The sequence below is a fragment of the Perca fluviatilis genome, chromosome 12 (genome assembly GCF_010015445.1).
Source record: "Perca fluviatilis chromosome 12, GENO_Pfluv_1.0, whole genome shotgun sequence".
Taxonomy (NCBI): domain Eukaryota; kingdom Metazoa; phylum Chordata; class Actinopteri; order Perciformes; family Percidae; genus Perca; species Perca fluviatilis.
The window spans coordinates 7266158-7278710 of NC_053123.1; the positions used below are offsets into that span (position 1 = coordinate 7266158).

Sequence of the window (12553 nt, forward strand, 5' to 3'; positions counted from 1 at the left end):
GAGGGGGTGACTCAGACAGAAGGAAAAAAATGTGATCCTCCACAATTCTCTGCAGACAGCGTAGCGGGGGTGGGGGGGCATTGGCCGGGCCATATGGCATGGCCTTATGTGCCCGCTGGCTAAGGCTTTTCAAAAGTCGCAGACATTGCCCCACACCTCCGCTGTGACAAAACCTGGACAGTCGCGTGGTGTCTCGCCCGTGAACACAGCGACAGCAGAGGCGTCGATGGTCCTGTGTGTGTGTGTGTGTGTGTGTGTGTGTGTGTGTGTGTGTGTGTGTGTGTGGCCGCTTTATGTTCTTTTGTGTGCCTGGAGTGGCATAGTGACAGGAACTATGGAAGACAATGCATGTTCATTCACTTCAGTGCACTTGAAATACATTTCTGTTCTCCGGAGTTACATTTGCAGCATCTTGTGTGCATTGAAGTTTGTTCTTATTCTTTTATCAGTTTTAAATCCCTTCCCACCCATTCTGTTTTTTTGTCACTAGAAATTTAGTTTCCACAAACCTCCTGCAGGGGCTGCTGTGGCTCTGCCTACCCTTAACTCTCTTCATCCGAGTTCCAAAAGCTAAGCTTTGGGACTGCAGCCAGGACCTGTTGTCTTTTTACCTGGCTGGGATCGGTGCATCACACACACACACACACACACACACACACACACACACACACACACACACACACACAAAGCAACCGACGCATTCCACCGTCTGAGCACAAAAAAAAAAGGCATTTGCGCCTTACCAGGTCACAACACACAACAACTTTGCAAAACAAGCGGAACCATAATCATTCATTCTGTGCCTCTCTTGCAGCTCCCAGCGCTGACTTCACAGAGCGTCCGACATAACTGCCGGCTGACAGGGGTGGAACAAAGACAGGTGGTGGGAGGAGGAGGGGAGGCAGAGGAGCAGGGGTAATGCAGAGTGAAAAAAAAAGCATGTTTGGAGAGGAGGACGTGAGAAAAAGGAGGGAGGTGTAAGACATAGAGGAAAGGAGATGCAGGGAGGCCAGCAGGGTGATGGAGTAGAGGAGGTAAGAAGGATGACATTGAAAGGTGAAAAAGTGATGGAGGCGGAAGGATGACAGGACGATAGCAACGACAGAAACGACCGAGCAGAACAATGTGGGGGAGTAGCGAGGGACATGCACAACAGAAACCGCTCGAGTGGGAGACAAAGGAAAGGGAAGGCGAGCACACGCATCAGTGCGTGACTATGTAGCGAAGGGAAGGAGCATGCCAATTTGGGAGGTAGAGCTCTGCAAAATGCAGCGAGAGCAAACATGACAGGATAATAATAGCAATATCAACAAAATCAACTAAAATCAATGGGCGAGAAAAACAAATGACACATCCGTCCCATGGAGCCCCACTCCACCCAAACCCTGCAACCGCCACATATGCAAAACATGAACATCATTCCAAGCAACAATTCGTCAGATATTTGCAAATCCTGCAGATAGAAGTCCCACTCAGGTATGTGTGGACTGCATTCTGAAGTGTGATATCCATTGTACAAAATTGCACGATTATTGGATTTGAAATTAAACACAGAATGGAATACTACAGATTTTAAGACTTGTCACCATATATATAAAACAGTTTTACATCTATTCTTGTCATGTTATCTCAAACAATGCTCTTGTTTACATTTAAAGGTCCCATGACATGGTGCTCTTTGGATGCTTTTATATAGACCTCAGTGGTCCCCTAATACTGGATCTGGAGTCTCTTTTATATAGACCTTAGTGGTCCCCTAATACTGTATCTGAAGTCTCTTTTATATAGACCTTAGTGGTCCCCTAATACTGTGTCTGAAGTCTCTTTTAGACCTTATTGTTCCCCTAATACTGTATATGAAGTCTCTTTTATATAGACCTTAGTGGTCCCCTAATACTGTATCTGAAGTCTCTTTTATATAGATCTTAGTGGTCCCCTAATACTGTATCTGAAGTCTCTTTCCCAAAATTCAGCCTTGGTGCAGAATTACAGCCACTAGAGCCAGTCCCACAATGAGCTTTCCTTAGGATGTGCCATTTCTGTGTCTGTAGCTATTGAGGAGGAGAGGGCTGCCTTGGATTCATTGTGACAACTGGGTGGCTTGCTCTAAAATCTCACAGCAATATATTTGTATTGATAAACAGAAGAACATGTAGTATTACATTAAAGTTGATAGTTACATTTCTCTTTTTGGTGGCATTGTTAAAACAGCCTTATCTGAAATGAACCATTGTCACGGCCGTCATTGTGTTGGAACCAAATAGCAACAGAACAGAGAGACACGACAGAGTGGGGCACCGTTTTAAAGGGGGACACATTTGTAAATTGAGTAATAATGTGTTAAAACACACTACACTGTTTAATAGGTGTAATAAATGCCAAAAAACACAACTTCACATATTCACTATCAATAAATAGCCGCAATAGATACTACATAACAGGCTACTTTGCCATCCATCTGATGGGACGAAGATGCCAACAAGGTGGGGGTTTGCAGCTATACCTTTCTAAGCCCCCTCCTGAGAGATTACAGAAGTGCTTCCTTCTCAGCTGGGAGTCCCTGCAGGCTGATGCTCCCTGCAGTGTGGCCTAGGTCTGCCCCATGGGTCTGATGCCAGGTTACTAGAACTTTAAATACCTTTAAAGGGAGGCACCCAGGGGTACAACTTTACCAAGTGCCTGAACTGCCTGAAGCAATGTTTGTCAATGTAGAGGAGCAGGAAAGCATATTTCAGATGAGCTAACTTTGGGTGTCAAGTGTTTGTTTAAGCATCCTGTATGACAGGACTGCAGTCATTGGATCTAGCTGTCATTTAATCCCAGGATCAAATTTACCCTCACTTGAATACAACAACAATATACCAGACAACCTCCACAACACCGGCAGAAATCTCTACTCGTTCTGCCTCTTGATCACTCTTGATCACCACAGTGGACCCTCACTGCATTGTGGACCCAGCACCAAAGCTGGCCTGGTTCAAGTTAGCATGAATTGGGCCTACGTTCAAATTATTAAACCCAGAGTAGCAATGCTCCTTCTACTTTCTTTTCGTATAGGCATATTTGCCATGTGTAGAACTGGTCAGAAAATGACCAAACAGCTGCCCCTTATGGAGAATCTACATCTTTTCCCGAGCTATATGCTAATTGCAGGGAAAGTCAGCAGCAACGCCCAGGCAGAAGAACTAGGCATTCTGCTGTATGTTTTCTTCTCTATATACAGGCTCTTGACTGATCAAGTGAAGCATTATGTCACTGTATATGCTTCAGTTATGACAAACTGTCTTAAGTTGTTGTTTATCGTTTATTCCAACTTCCGTCAAGCTGTTGAACTCCAATAGTAAAAGATAGTAAATCTTAGCCCAGCAGAGCAGGGGTGCAATAAAAATACACCAGCACGTCGCTATTAGCACTTTAATAATTCCAGTTAATTCTTGGGATGTTGTGTTTTCTGTGCTATCATGTGTGTCCTCCTTTTGTGTGTTAGGATGCTTTGCTGATCTCATTTTTCATGTTGATTTTATTTTTATTGTGTTGTACTTGTATTTTATTTTATTTTGATTTTAGAATGTTTTTTTTTTTTTTTTTTTTTACATGTTGTTTATGTTATGAAGCAACTATATAGCACTATGTCCAAGACAAATTTCCCCTCGGGGGACAATAAAGTGTATTCTATTCTATTGAAAATAATTTTATAATTGTCATCAACAAGAGATTACAGGCAATTCCCATTCTTGAAAAGATACCCTAGCACTGTCTTCAAACACAAGGTCTACAGATTTCCCTGTCACATTGCATTTAGACAGCAGCTGCACAAGTATCAGCAGAGACCATATCACAAGCTAATGATATGACTGGCTCAGTTGGGCAAATTTAGAGTGCTGCTACGCTAGCACAGCAAGTGACTGTTGCACATGTAGGCAATGTGGCAGATGCTATTCCGTGAGAAGCCCTTGATTCAAATGGGATCACTGTGGCAGCCTTTCTGTCAGCGACTCTTAGTCCCGGGACAGCCTACTGGTTTGGACTTGCATCTAGGCTAAATGCCTCCACTCCCAGTGCCTCACGCCCAAGACTAATGTCTAACCCGCTTTCTAAATGACAGGCCCGCAACTTAAAACCTGTACAAAGTCCTTGCTGAATCCCCATCTGAAGCGTTCCCTTTCACCCCCATTGCTGACTCGAACAAATCAAAGACTAAGCTTTAACATCTTTCTACGAGAGCCATGTTAGAGAGCACAGTGTGCTCCACCTCCCCACTGTAGTCTCCTCACTACAGAGTGTTAGTTCACACGAGGTCACACTCATAGCCGGTAGGCAATCCGCAGCTGCCAACCTGCAACATAATCAGGAGCAAAACATCACCATGGATACGGATGCTGAAATACTAAAAATGCTAAATTAGGTTCATTTATCAATTTTTATTTACCACCATGGAAACACAACAGAGAAGAAAATGTTTGTTGTTTATAGTTATTGATACCAATTTAATTTCCAGTGAAGTTTACAAAATAAAACTAGGGTTCATTAGACATACTGTTTTACGTAGGCTACATGTTTGTTTTTAGTATGTTTTTGACAATTTCTCTCTAAAACTTTCTCTTGGTCATAGACTCTTTAACAAAACAACCAAATTAAGTGGGCTTTATTATTATTATTATTATTATTATTAAATGACATTGTTGTTATTGTCACATATCATTATAGGCTTCAAAAATTCAGTGTTGGTCAGGTGCTAGTTTTCTAGTCACATCCACTCCCCCGTAACTTGTTTGACGAATTTAACAGTGGGAGACAACAAAAATAAGGACGCATAAAGCCAACAAAGAAAGGAACCAACAGTTGAACAATGTAGTACGAGGCAAACTCAGCAACCTTTTTACAGAACTTTTACAGAATGATTGTACGTGTTGGCCTGTTGAGTATCCTCCTTAACCAACCCGGTCCCACAGAGTCAGTGGCTCAGAACTGCTGAAAAGGGATTTCATTCAGCTGAAGGACACTCTTGGGAACCTTTCTGTGCGACGACGCAGGCACCACCCCCAACATAAAACAGGGGCATGAAATGCTTCGCTACACTGCTATCCCTTCATCAGCATGTGTGGCATATAGAATGGATTTCAATGACAACGTTGACATTTTCTGGGGGCACAGAAAGTTGTTTCAAGAGGATGGAATCCACTGATCCCAGCTGAGAGCTAAGGTGGTATGCAAGAATTTATTACATGGCCTCAAGTGGTTCCTTTGAAACGTCTGAGAGGATCTAAAGCCACAGAGACGTATGGAGCTGAGAGCAAATCTGACACTGTTTGTGCATCTAGGAAGTTAACCTTAAAAAAGTAAATAAGAAACCGGTGCCCTCCTTCTCCACCTGCCACAAGCTCCTCTAGTCTATCAGAGATTATAAAGCATAAGTTAACAGGGCTTTTAGATTTCAACGCCACGCTCACACTTTGCTTAGTCAGAATCACTGCATGTGAAATGTTGGTATAAAGTGTGATTTCTGCTTCTGCGGAGGCTCTACCCAGAGTCGTAGCCTAAGTATGTGGCCTGACGTTTAGTGCAGTGGTGTATGTGTCAATCAGGGCCGGCGTGTGTGTGTGTGTGCATGGGTAATGTATGGTAGAGCGAGTGAGAGAGTGACGTTATTAGCTTTGGTGCAAGTACCGATTCTAGAGGCATGGTGCTTTCAGACCACAGTCGGAAATCCGTAGCAGAAAAAGTTAACCCTCTCCTTGATTTCATGTTGTTTATGGAGAAGGAGAAGCCGGAAAATAGTATGGGGAAATGCAATGCTACCAAGCCAGTTGCATTTTTTGGGGGGTGCACGTCAGGCTACAGCATAGGGTCCGTATCTCCACGTACCTACATACGTACCCACGTAACACAATTATACCTTCAAGGGACAAAACCCTCTGATATCAAACCATGATGGCTCCCTAACCAATCTTAACCTCGTCTATATCAATGGCGTTCCACTTCCAGAAATTCCGCCTGATGTCCCTCTTTTTAGGCCGGATGTCCGTCACTTCCTCTTTCTTTGTGTTGGCATTTAAAAACTCTGGTGGATTTATAAGGACTATGGTTAACTACTCCTCAGATCTCTGCAGGGTAAATCCAGACAGCTAGCTAGACTATCTGTCCAATCTGAGTTTTCTGTTGCAAGACTAAAACAACTTTTGAACGTACACATGTTCCACCAAAACAAGTTCCTTCCCGAGGCTATTTTGCAGAGGCACCATCATTGTGTCCGGTGCTTAGCACCAACCAAGATGATTGTGATTGGTTTAAATAAATGCCAATACACCAGAGCACATTTTTCTCCCATCCCGGAATGCTGTGTGGACTAGCCAGACCCTCCTCCGCAGCACTGTGGAGGAAGGTCTGGCAATGCTAGACTAACCCTAACCAAACCTTAACTAGAAAGCCTACCGTGTCAGATGAGTAACGATTTCGGAAGGCAATGAGAAATGATGTTGTCCTGCTGATAATGGCGTCACGTCAGAAAACACGTACTCTGGAGGGCAATGTATTTTGCTGTTTAATTGGAGTTTTTTGAATTTTTTTTACTTGTACAGTTGCTATGGGTCTATATAACACACCGTTTTTACAATTACATTATTTTCCAAGGAGAAAATTAAGTAATCACTCGCAAGATTACTTCTCAGGAAGAAGAGACTGAGCCTCCACAGCCATCAGGCTCAGATTTTTGCATTTGCAGTAATCTTCTCATACAGCACTTAATCATTTTAAATGTCATGTAAGGTTTGGCTCATTTTTGTCTTGTTTGGGTATTTTCTTTTTGAAAAAGTAAAAATAAAAAACCTACTAAAATAAATATAAATATATAACCTAAATATAAAGTGCATGGTGAGTCACACACACTGGATTTTGCTGTATGGTAAGGAGGAGGAGGCCATACACAATCTAAGAAGTAGAGAAACTAGCAATTTGTTAGAAATTGAGGTAGAAAAGGTGCAATAACAAAGAGTAAAAGCGATAGACTTCTAAGGATTCACAATAAACAGCATCTGGTTTTCATTCTGGACTCGTATCATTCCTGTAGAGCCACATAAACATAAATAGTATACAACTGATACAATTAGAGGGGAGTATTTAGGCCTAGTAGTTAACATAAGACCTGTTTATGCTTTACTGAAATGACTATAATTATTCTGTTTTGATAATAATTAGGTTTCTGACAGGAATACAAGAAATGTTTCCTTTATACAATAAAGATATATGTGCTTCAGGAGCCCGACAGTACATTAGCTATCCGACCAAGGATGGTGCAGCAGCCTAGCTATGCAGACAGCAACACATTAGGATAGATTAAAGAGAGACATCAGCGAAGAGGTGAGTCGTGTACAAAATGCTACATTAAAGTGCTCATATTATGCTCATTTTCAGGTTCATAATTGTATTTAGAGGTTATATCAGAATATGTTTACGTGGTTTAATTTTCAAATAACACCATATTTTTGTTGTACTGCACATTGCCGCAGCTCCTCTTTTCACCCTGTTTGTTGAGCTCTCTGTTTTAGCTACAGAGTGAGGCATCGCACTTCTGTTCCATCTTTGTTGGGAGTCGCACATGCTCAGTACCTAGGTAAGGACTATTAGCCAGTCAGAAGCAGAGTATGACGGCGTGCTACGCTAGCAGCTAGGCGAGCATTATAACTTGCGTTCCAAAGTGACCATGTCTGTCTCTGAAGTAAAGGCTGGACTACAGTAGAGTTGTTTGGAGCAATTTGTGAACAGTGTTTTCTGGTGGAGATGGTAAGTCCCTTTGGAGGGGATTTTGGGCTTTTTCACTTTGTAAACCTATAACATGCACAAAAAGATATATAACACAATAAAGGGAAAAAGCCAAAAAGCATAATATGAGCACTTTAAAGCTCAAGGCTTTTCCATCTCTCCAAAAAGGGGAAAAAAGGTCACCTCAACTGATTACTGGTGAGGACAGTAGGAGAGAGTTTAAGTGTATCAAAATAAGCCTGAAACACTGTTTATAATCAGTGTTGGCAATCTCTGATTTACCGAAACAAGAGTGTACACAGATGATTGAATCAGCAACAGAGGGTCAGGTTCAGACAACAAGTGGAGACGTTTCCACCAAAACAAAATATATATACATATATACACACATATATATATATATATATATATATATATATACACATATACACACACATATATATATATATATATATATATGTATATATGTATATATATATATATATAGGCTAGGCTAGGCTAGGTAAAGAAAGAACGGAGAATAATATTACTTAGCTGCACTAGAGAGGTGACAAGAGAGAGTATGTTGTGTACAACACTGCATCAATAGTCTGGATCAACACAGGTACATTTCCAGATTTCTTTTTCTTTTTGCTTCGTTGTGTGTTGCCGTTCTCAAACTCCCTTCGCTACGGGAAACATCAACAACCTTCGAGCTAGCAAGCCACACGCCGAAAATGGCAAGTTTTGGAGAAAATTTGGATCGTGCAACAAGGCAGGCCTTCTTGGTTCTTTCGGGGAACGGTTGTAAATATTTACAAACAATATGTTTACAGCATACTCTAACTGGGACGTTTTGGGACTGCTATGGACTAAATACATAGGCTGATACACTGGTAAGGGCAAATTACATTTAACCATGTATCCAGCTCATTTTAAATAGCTCATGTTACTGTATTGTGTGAACAGTTAACAGTTCACTTGATAGTTAATGTGGCGTTTTTCTTTTGCAGGGTGCAAATGCTCCACCAAAACAAGTTCCTTCCCGAGACTATTCCACAGAGCCACCGCCGCCCAAGACGACAGTGATTGGTTTGAAGAAATGCAGACAACCCAGGGAGTTTTTGGATTTTTCTCCTATCCCAGAATGCATCTGTGGTGTAGCCAGGCCTCAGGCCGGTTACACACTGGATGCGCTGCGCGAGCGTGTCAGCTGCGTGGCGTGTCCGTTTATATTTCAGCTCCCATGTTAAGAGGTTAGAGCTTACACACTGCCTGCGTGACACGCACGTCTCAGTTGTGGCTCGAGCCGCGCCGAAAACGCGCGACTGCTAGAAATAGAACCGACGCCTATTTTTCACCTGACACGCAAGCGTGTTGGAAGCGTTTCCAGGCAAAATAGAATAGGAAAAGATGTTTATATGTCATGTAGACATGAATACATATTAATAAATGACATGTTGATGTTTGAAAGTCTCTAGGTTTTGATATAAATGCAGATATAAATGTAATTTAAAAAAAGAAAAATTGATTTTCTAATATGGCACCTGTCAATACAGAACGAAATATTCTGTAGCCTATTTTGCCGTCAATACTGCCGACGTTGCCTTTGCTGTAATCAAATCAGTATATGTATTTCTGGTATTTCATTTTATCAATGGGAAACATACATGTGTCCAGACAAGGCTAGCAGCAGCAGTCAGACATGTTTCTGGTGTGTAAAGACATAGAAAAATCCACGCAGCCGCCACGCAGCTGACACTCAACGGAAACGCCACGCTCACGCAAGCAGTGTGTAACCGGCTTTACTCCGGATTTCCACTGGATGCATAACGGCTACGGAGCGGCTCCACTGCGTGCTCCGCCGTCCGTCAATACCCACCAGGTCCGGATTTGTTGCGGCACGGCTGCGGCCATGACTGACAGCTGAAGTCACGAGGACCCACAAGTTCTCGCAAATTCATGTAGAATAGAACCACAAAACCAACAACGGTTAGTTTCCATCCAGAGGAGTAGAGGGGAAACAACTCTGGCCTGTGTTTTCAAGGTGTAGTGCAGGGAAATATGATCCGCCGTGAGCACGGTATATTTTATTTTGAAAATTAACCGGATGTTTTATTTTGTTTCTGTGCTCAACTTCCTGTCCTGCGCCCTGTGCTGAATTGCTGCGGAGCTCTCCTGCGTCCGGCAAAAATAGAAGCTCTGCGTATCTGCTCCGGAGGGCTGCGGACCGCTGGAGCTGGGACGCAGTCGGAACGCAGCCGTTCTGCAACCGGTAGAAATACACACGTTGACTTTAAATGGAAACCTAATGACTCCGCCGCCGTTCGGGAGCCGTTCCGCATCCAGTGGAAATCCAGGGTTACTCCACAGCGCTGTGGAGAGAGGTCTGGCAATGCGTGTTTTAACGATACTGGAGCCTATTGGCTGTCACTGGTGTGTTGCAGCTAGATATTTCTGTCCTCTGTTAGCAGGTGCACGTGACAACAACGATGAAGAACTGACTGTCACACAGTCTTTTCCAAAACACTGCTCAGAACTTTATTCTAGTTTAGGGAATTAACGGTATCTGAAATTAACCAAGAAAATAATAAATGACTAAAATGTAATAAAGGAATACTGAAACTGAAAGTTAGATTCCAGCCTCTCCACATCAACATACTGTACAATGGGTAGAATAGTGAATAAATGTACAATTAGCTGGTTTATGCTGCCCTCTATTGGCTAAATATCCGTCCAGGATAAGTATAGAAAATGGTCAAATACTGATGCAATAATTACAATTTGGTGCTAAAGGCAACCTTGAACATATAATAAAATAGATATGAACAACAAATATTGGATATTTAGCTACAACACAAATTAGTCCAAAATTAGGAAATATGTAAGCAAAATAACACAACCACACACAGCTAGCTAGCTTTAAGCTGCTTTAAGCTAAAGTTAGCCATCTTAAAATGTTGCTAACTGGCAGCTATATATGTAAGTAATAACTGCAACGGTTGGGATATTTAACCAAATTAACAACAATGATAAATGCCAACTTACAGTTCCATGCACGTATATGTCCAGTGTCCACTAACAAAAGAACTAGCGTCAACGTTGGCTACCATCGAGTCCAGACAGTTTGTGCCTATCACCGGACGGATCCTGCCCGTACGTTATATTGCCTACGGATATTACGAATCCCACTATGGCGACGCCAAGACCCGCCCTTCAATAGTATTTATTGGCCAGGCGTCCATGAGAAGGCAAGGTAACTTAACCCCATTTGTTCAGGTCCTATCCCCTGACCAATCGGCTATCCTAACCTTAACCACTCGAGGTGAAATGCCTAACCGCAACCAATCAAGCTGCTTCGTAGGGCGGGTCTTGGCGTGGCCATAGTGGGATTCGTAATATCCAATGGTAATTTATCCGTAGGTAATATAACAGGTGCAAGATGGTTCAGTCCATTACTACCATTGCTAGGGGTGATGTGGAATAGCCCAACTCGCTCCAAAAACAAGGTTGTTCATACATTGTTATTATGTCAATCACTCTCTTCTTTTTTTTACTTAACTTGATTGCTAATTGCTGACTCAATCAACTGTAAATGTAACTGTGATGCCTTCTTTGTAGTGCGGTGTCTATAGTTTTTAGTTTAAGTTCTATGTTAAATGGTGATGATAATTGTGACAATTATTGTACACTGATGTCTGTTCGGGGTAGAAATACTGATCAAACATCAGATAAGATATTATTTACCCCAAGGGAAATTGCTGTGCAGCAGTTGCAATATATATATATACACACACAATGAAAATAAAATAACAAGAAATAGTTAATGTCTCTCACACTCTCTCAATGGCTCACAGCCATTGGAATGACAGGGAAGGAGAGAAAGACAGCAGCTCGCAGGATGGGTGAGGCAGCGGAAAGAACCTTTTGCTGGTTATGGAGCAGGAGGGAGGAGTTGAGCTGGAAGCCAGGAGGGGAAGATGGGCAGTGACTTGGCCACCACTGCCGACCCACCATCGGGAGGGTGTTGCGGATAAGGGTCGAAACACCCAATGAACGAAGGGTACCGCCTGATAACATCAACCCGTCCTGGCCAAGGCTATACATTCACTAAAGGTGAATGAAGGTGAGAAGCATTTTTGGATGTATTTGTAATCTAAGAAATAGTTCATGTCAAACATCATTAGTGGTTCTAGGTTTAGTGAATATCAACGGCTTAGCCCAGAAACCTGTGGATTTCTAGGCCAAGGAGTCTGGAAAGATCATCTGACAGATTAATACTGCAAATGAAATTTGGCACACATCATATACACATACTATATATGCCATATACTTGAATACTTGTGTGTGTATTCAATATATTAAATATATTCAATTAAATTTTATTTATAGTATCAATTCATAACAAGTGTTATCTCAAGACACTTTACAGATAGGAGTAGGACTAGACCACACTCTATAATTTACAAAGACCCAACAATTCCAGTAATTATATATATATATATATATATATATATATATATATATATATATATATATATATATACATACATACATACACACATATATATATATATGATGTGATATATACACAATTATTCAACTCATCGAGTGTGCCATATTTCATTTGCAGTATTAATCTGTCAGATGATCTTTCCAGACTCCGTGGCCTAGAAATCCACAGGTTTCTGGGCTAAGCCGTTGATATTCACTAAACCTAGAACTAGAACCACTAATGGTGTTTGAAATTAACTATTTCTTACCATACACAGGTGTCTGCAGTTGAAAAACACTACTCTAATATGAACTCTGTGCT

General features: G+C 41.8%; 1 protein-coding gene across 3 annotated transcripts in view; it reads right to left on the reverse strand.

Moving 5' to 3' along the window:
* Nucleotides 1–12553, reverse strand: part of tmeff2a (transmembrane protein with EGF-like and two follistatin-like domains 2a) — a 135702-nt gene that overhangs the window by 84227 nt on the left and 38922 nt on the right. The window lies entirely within an intron of this gene.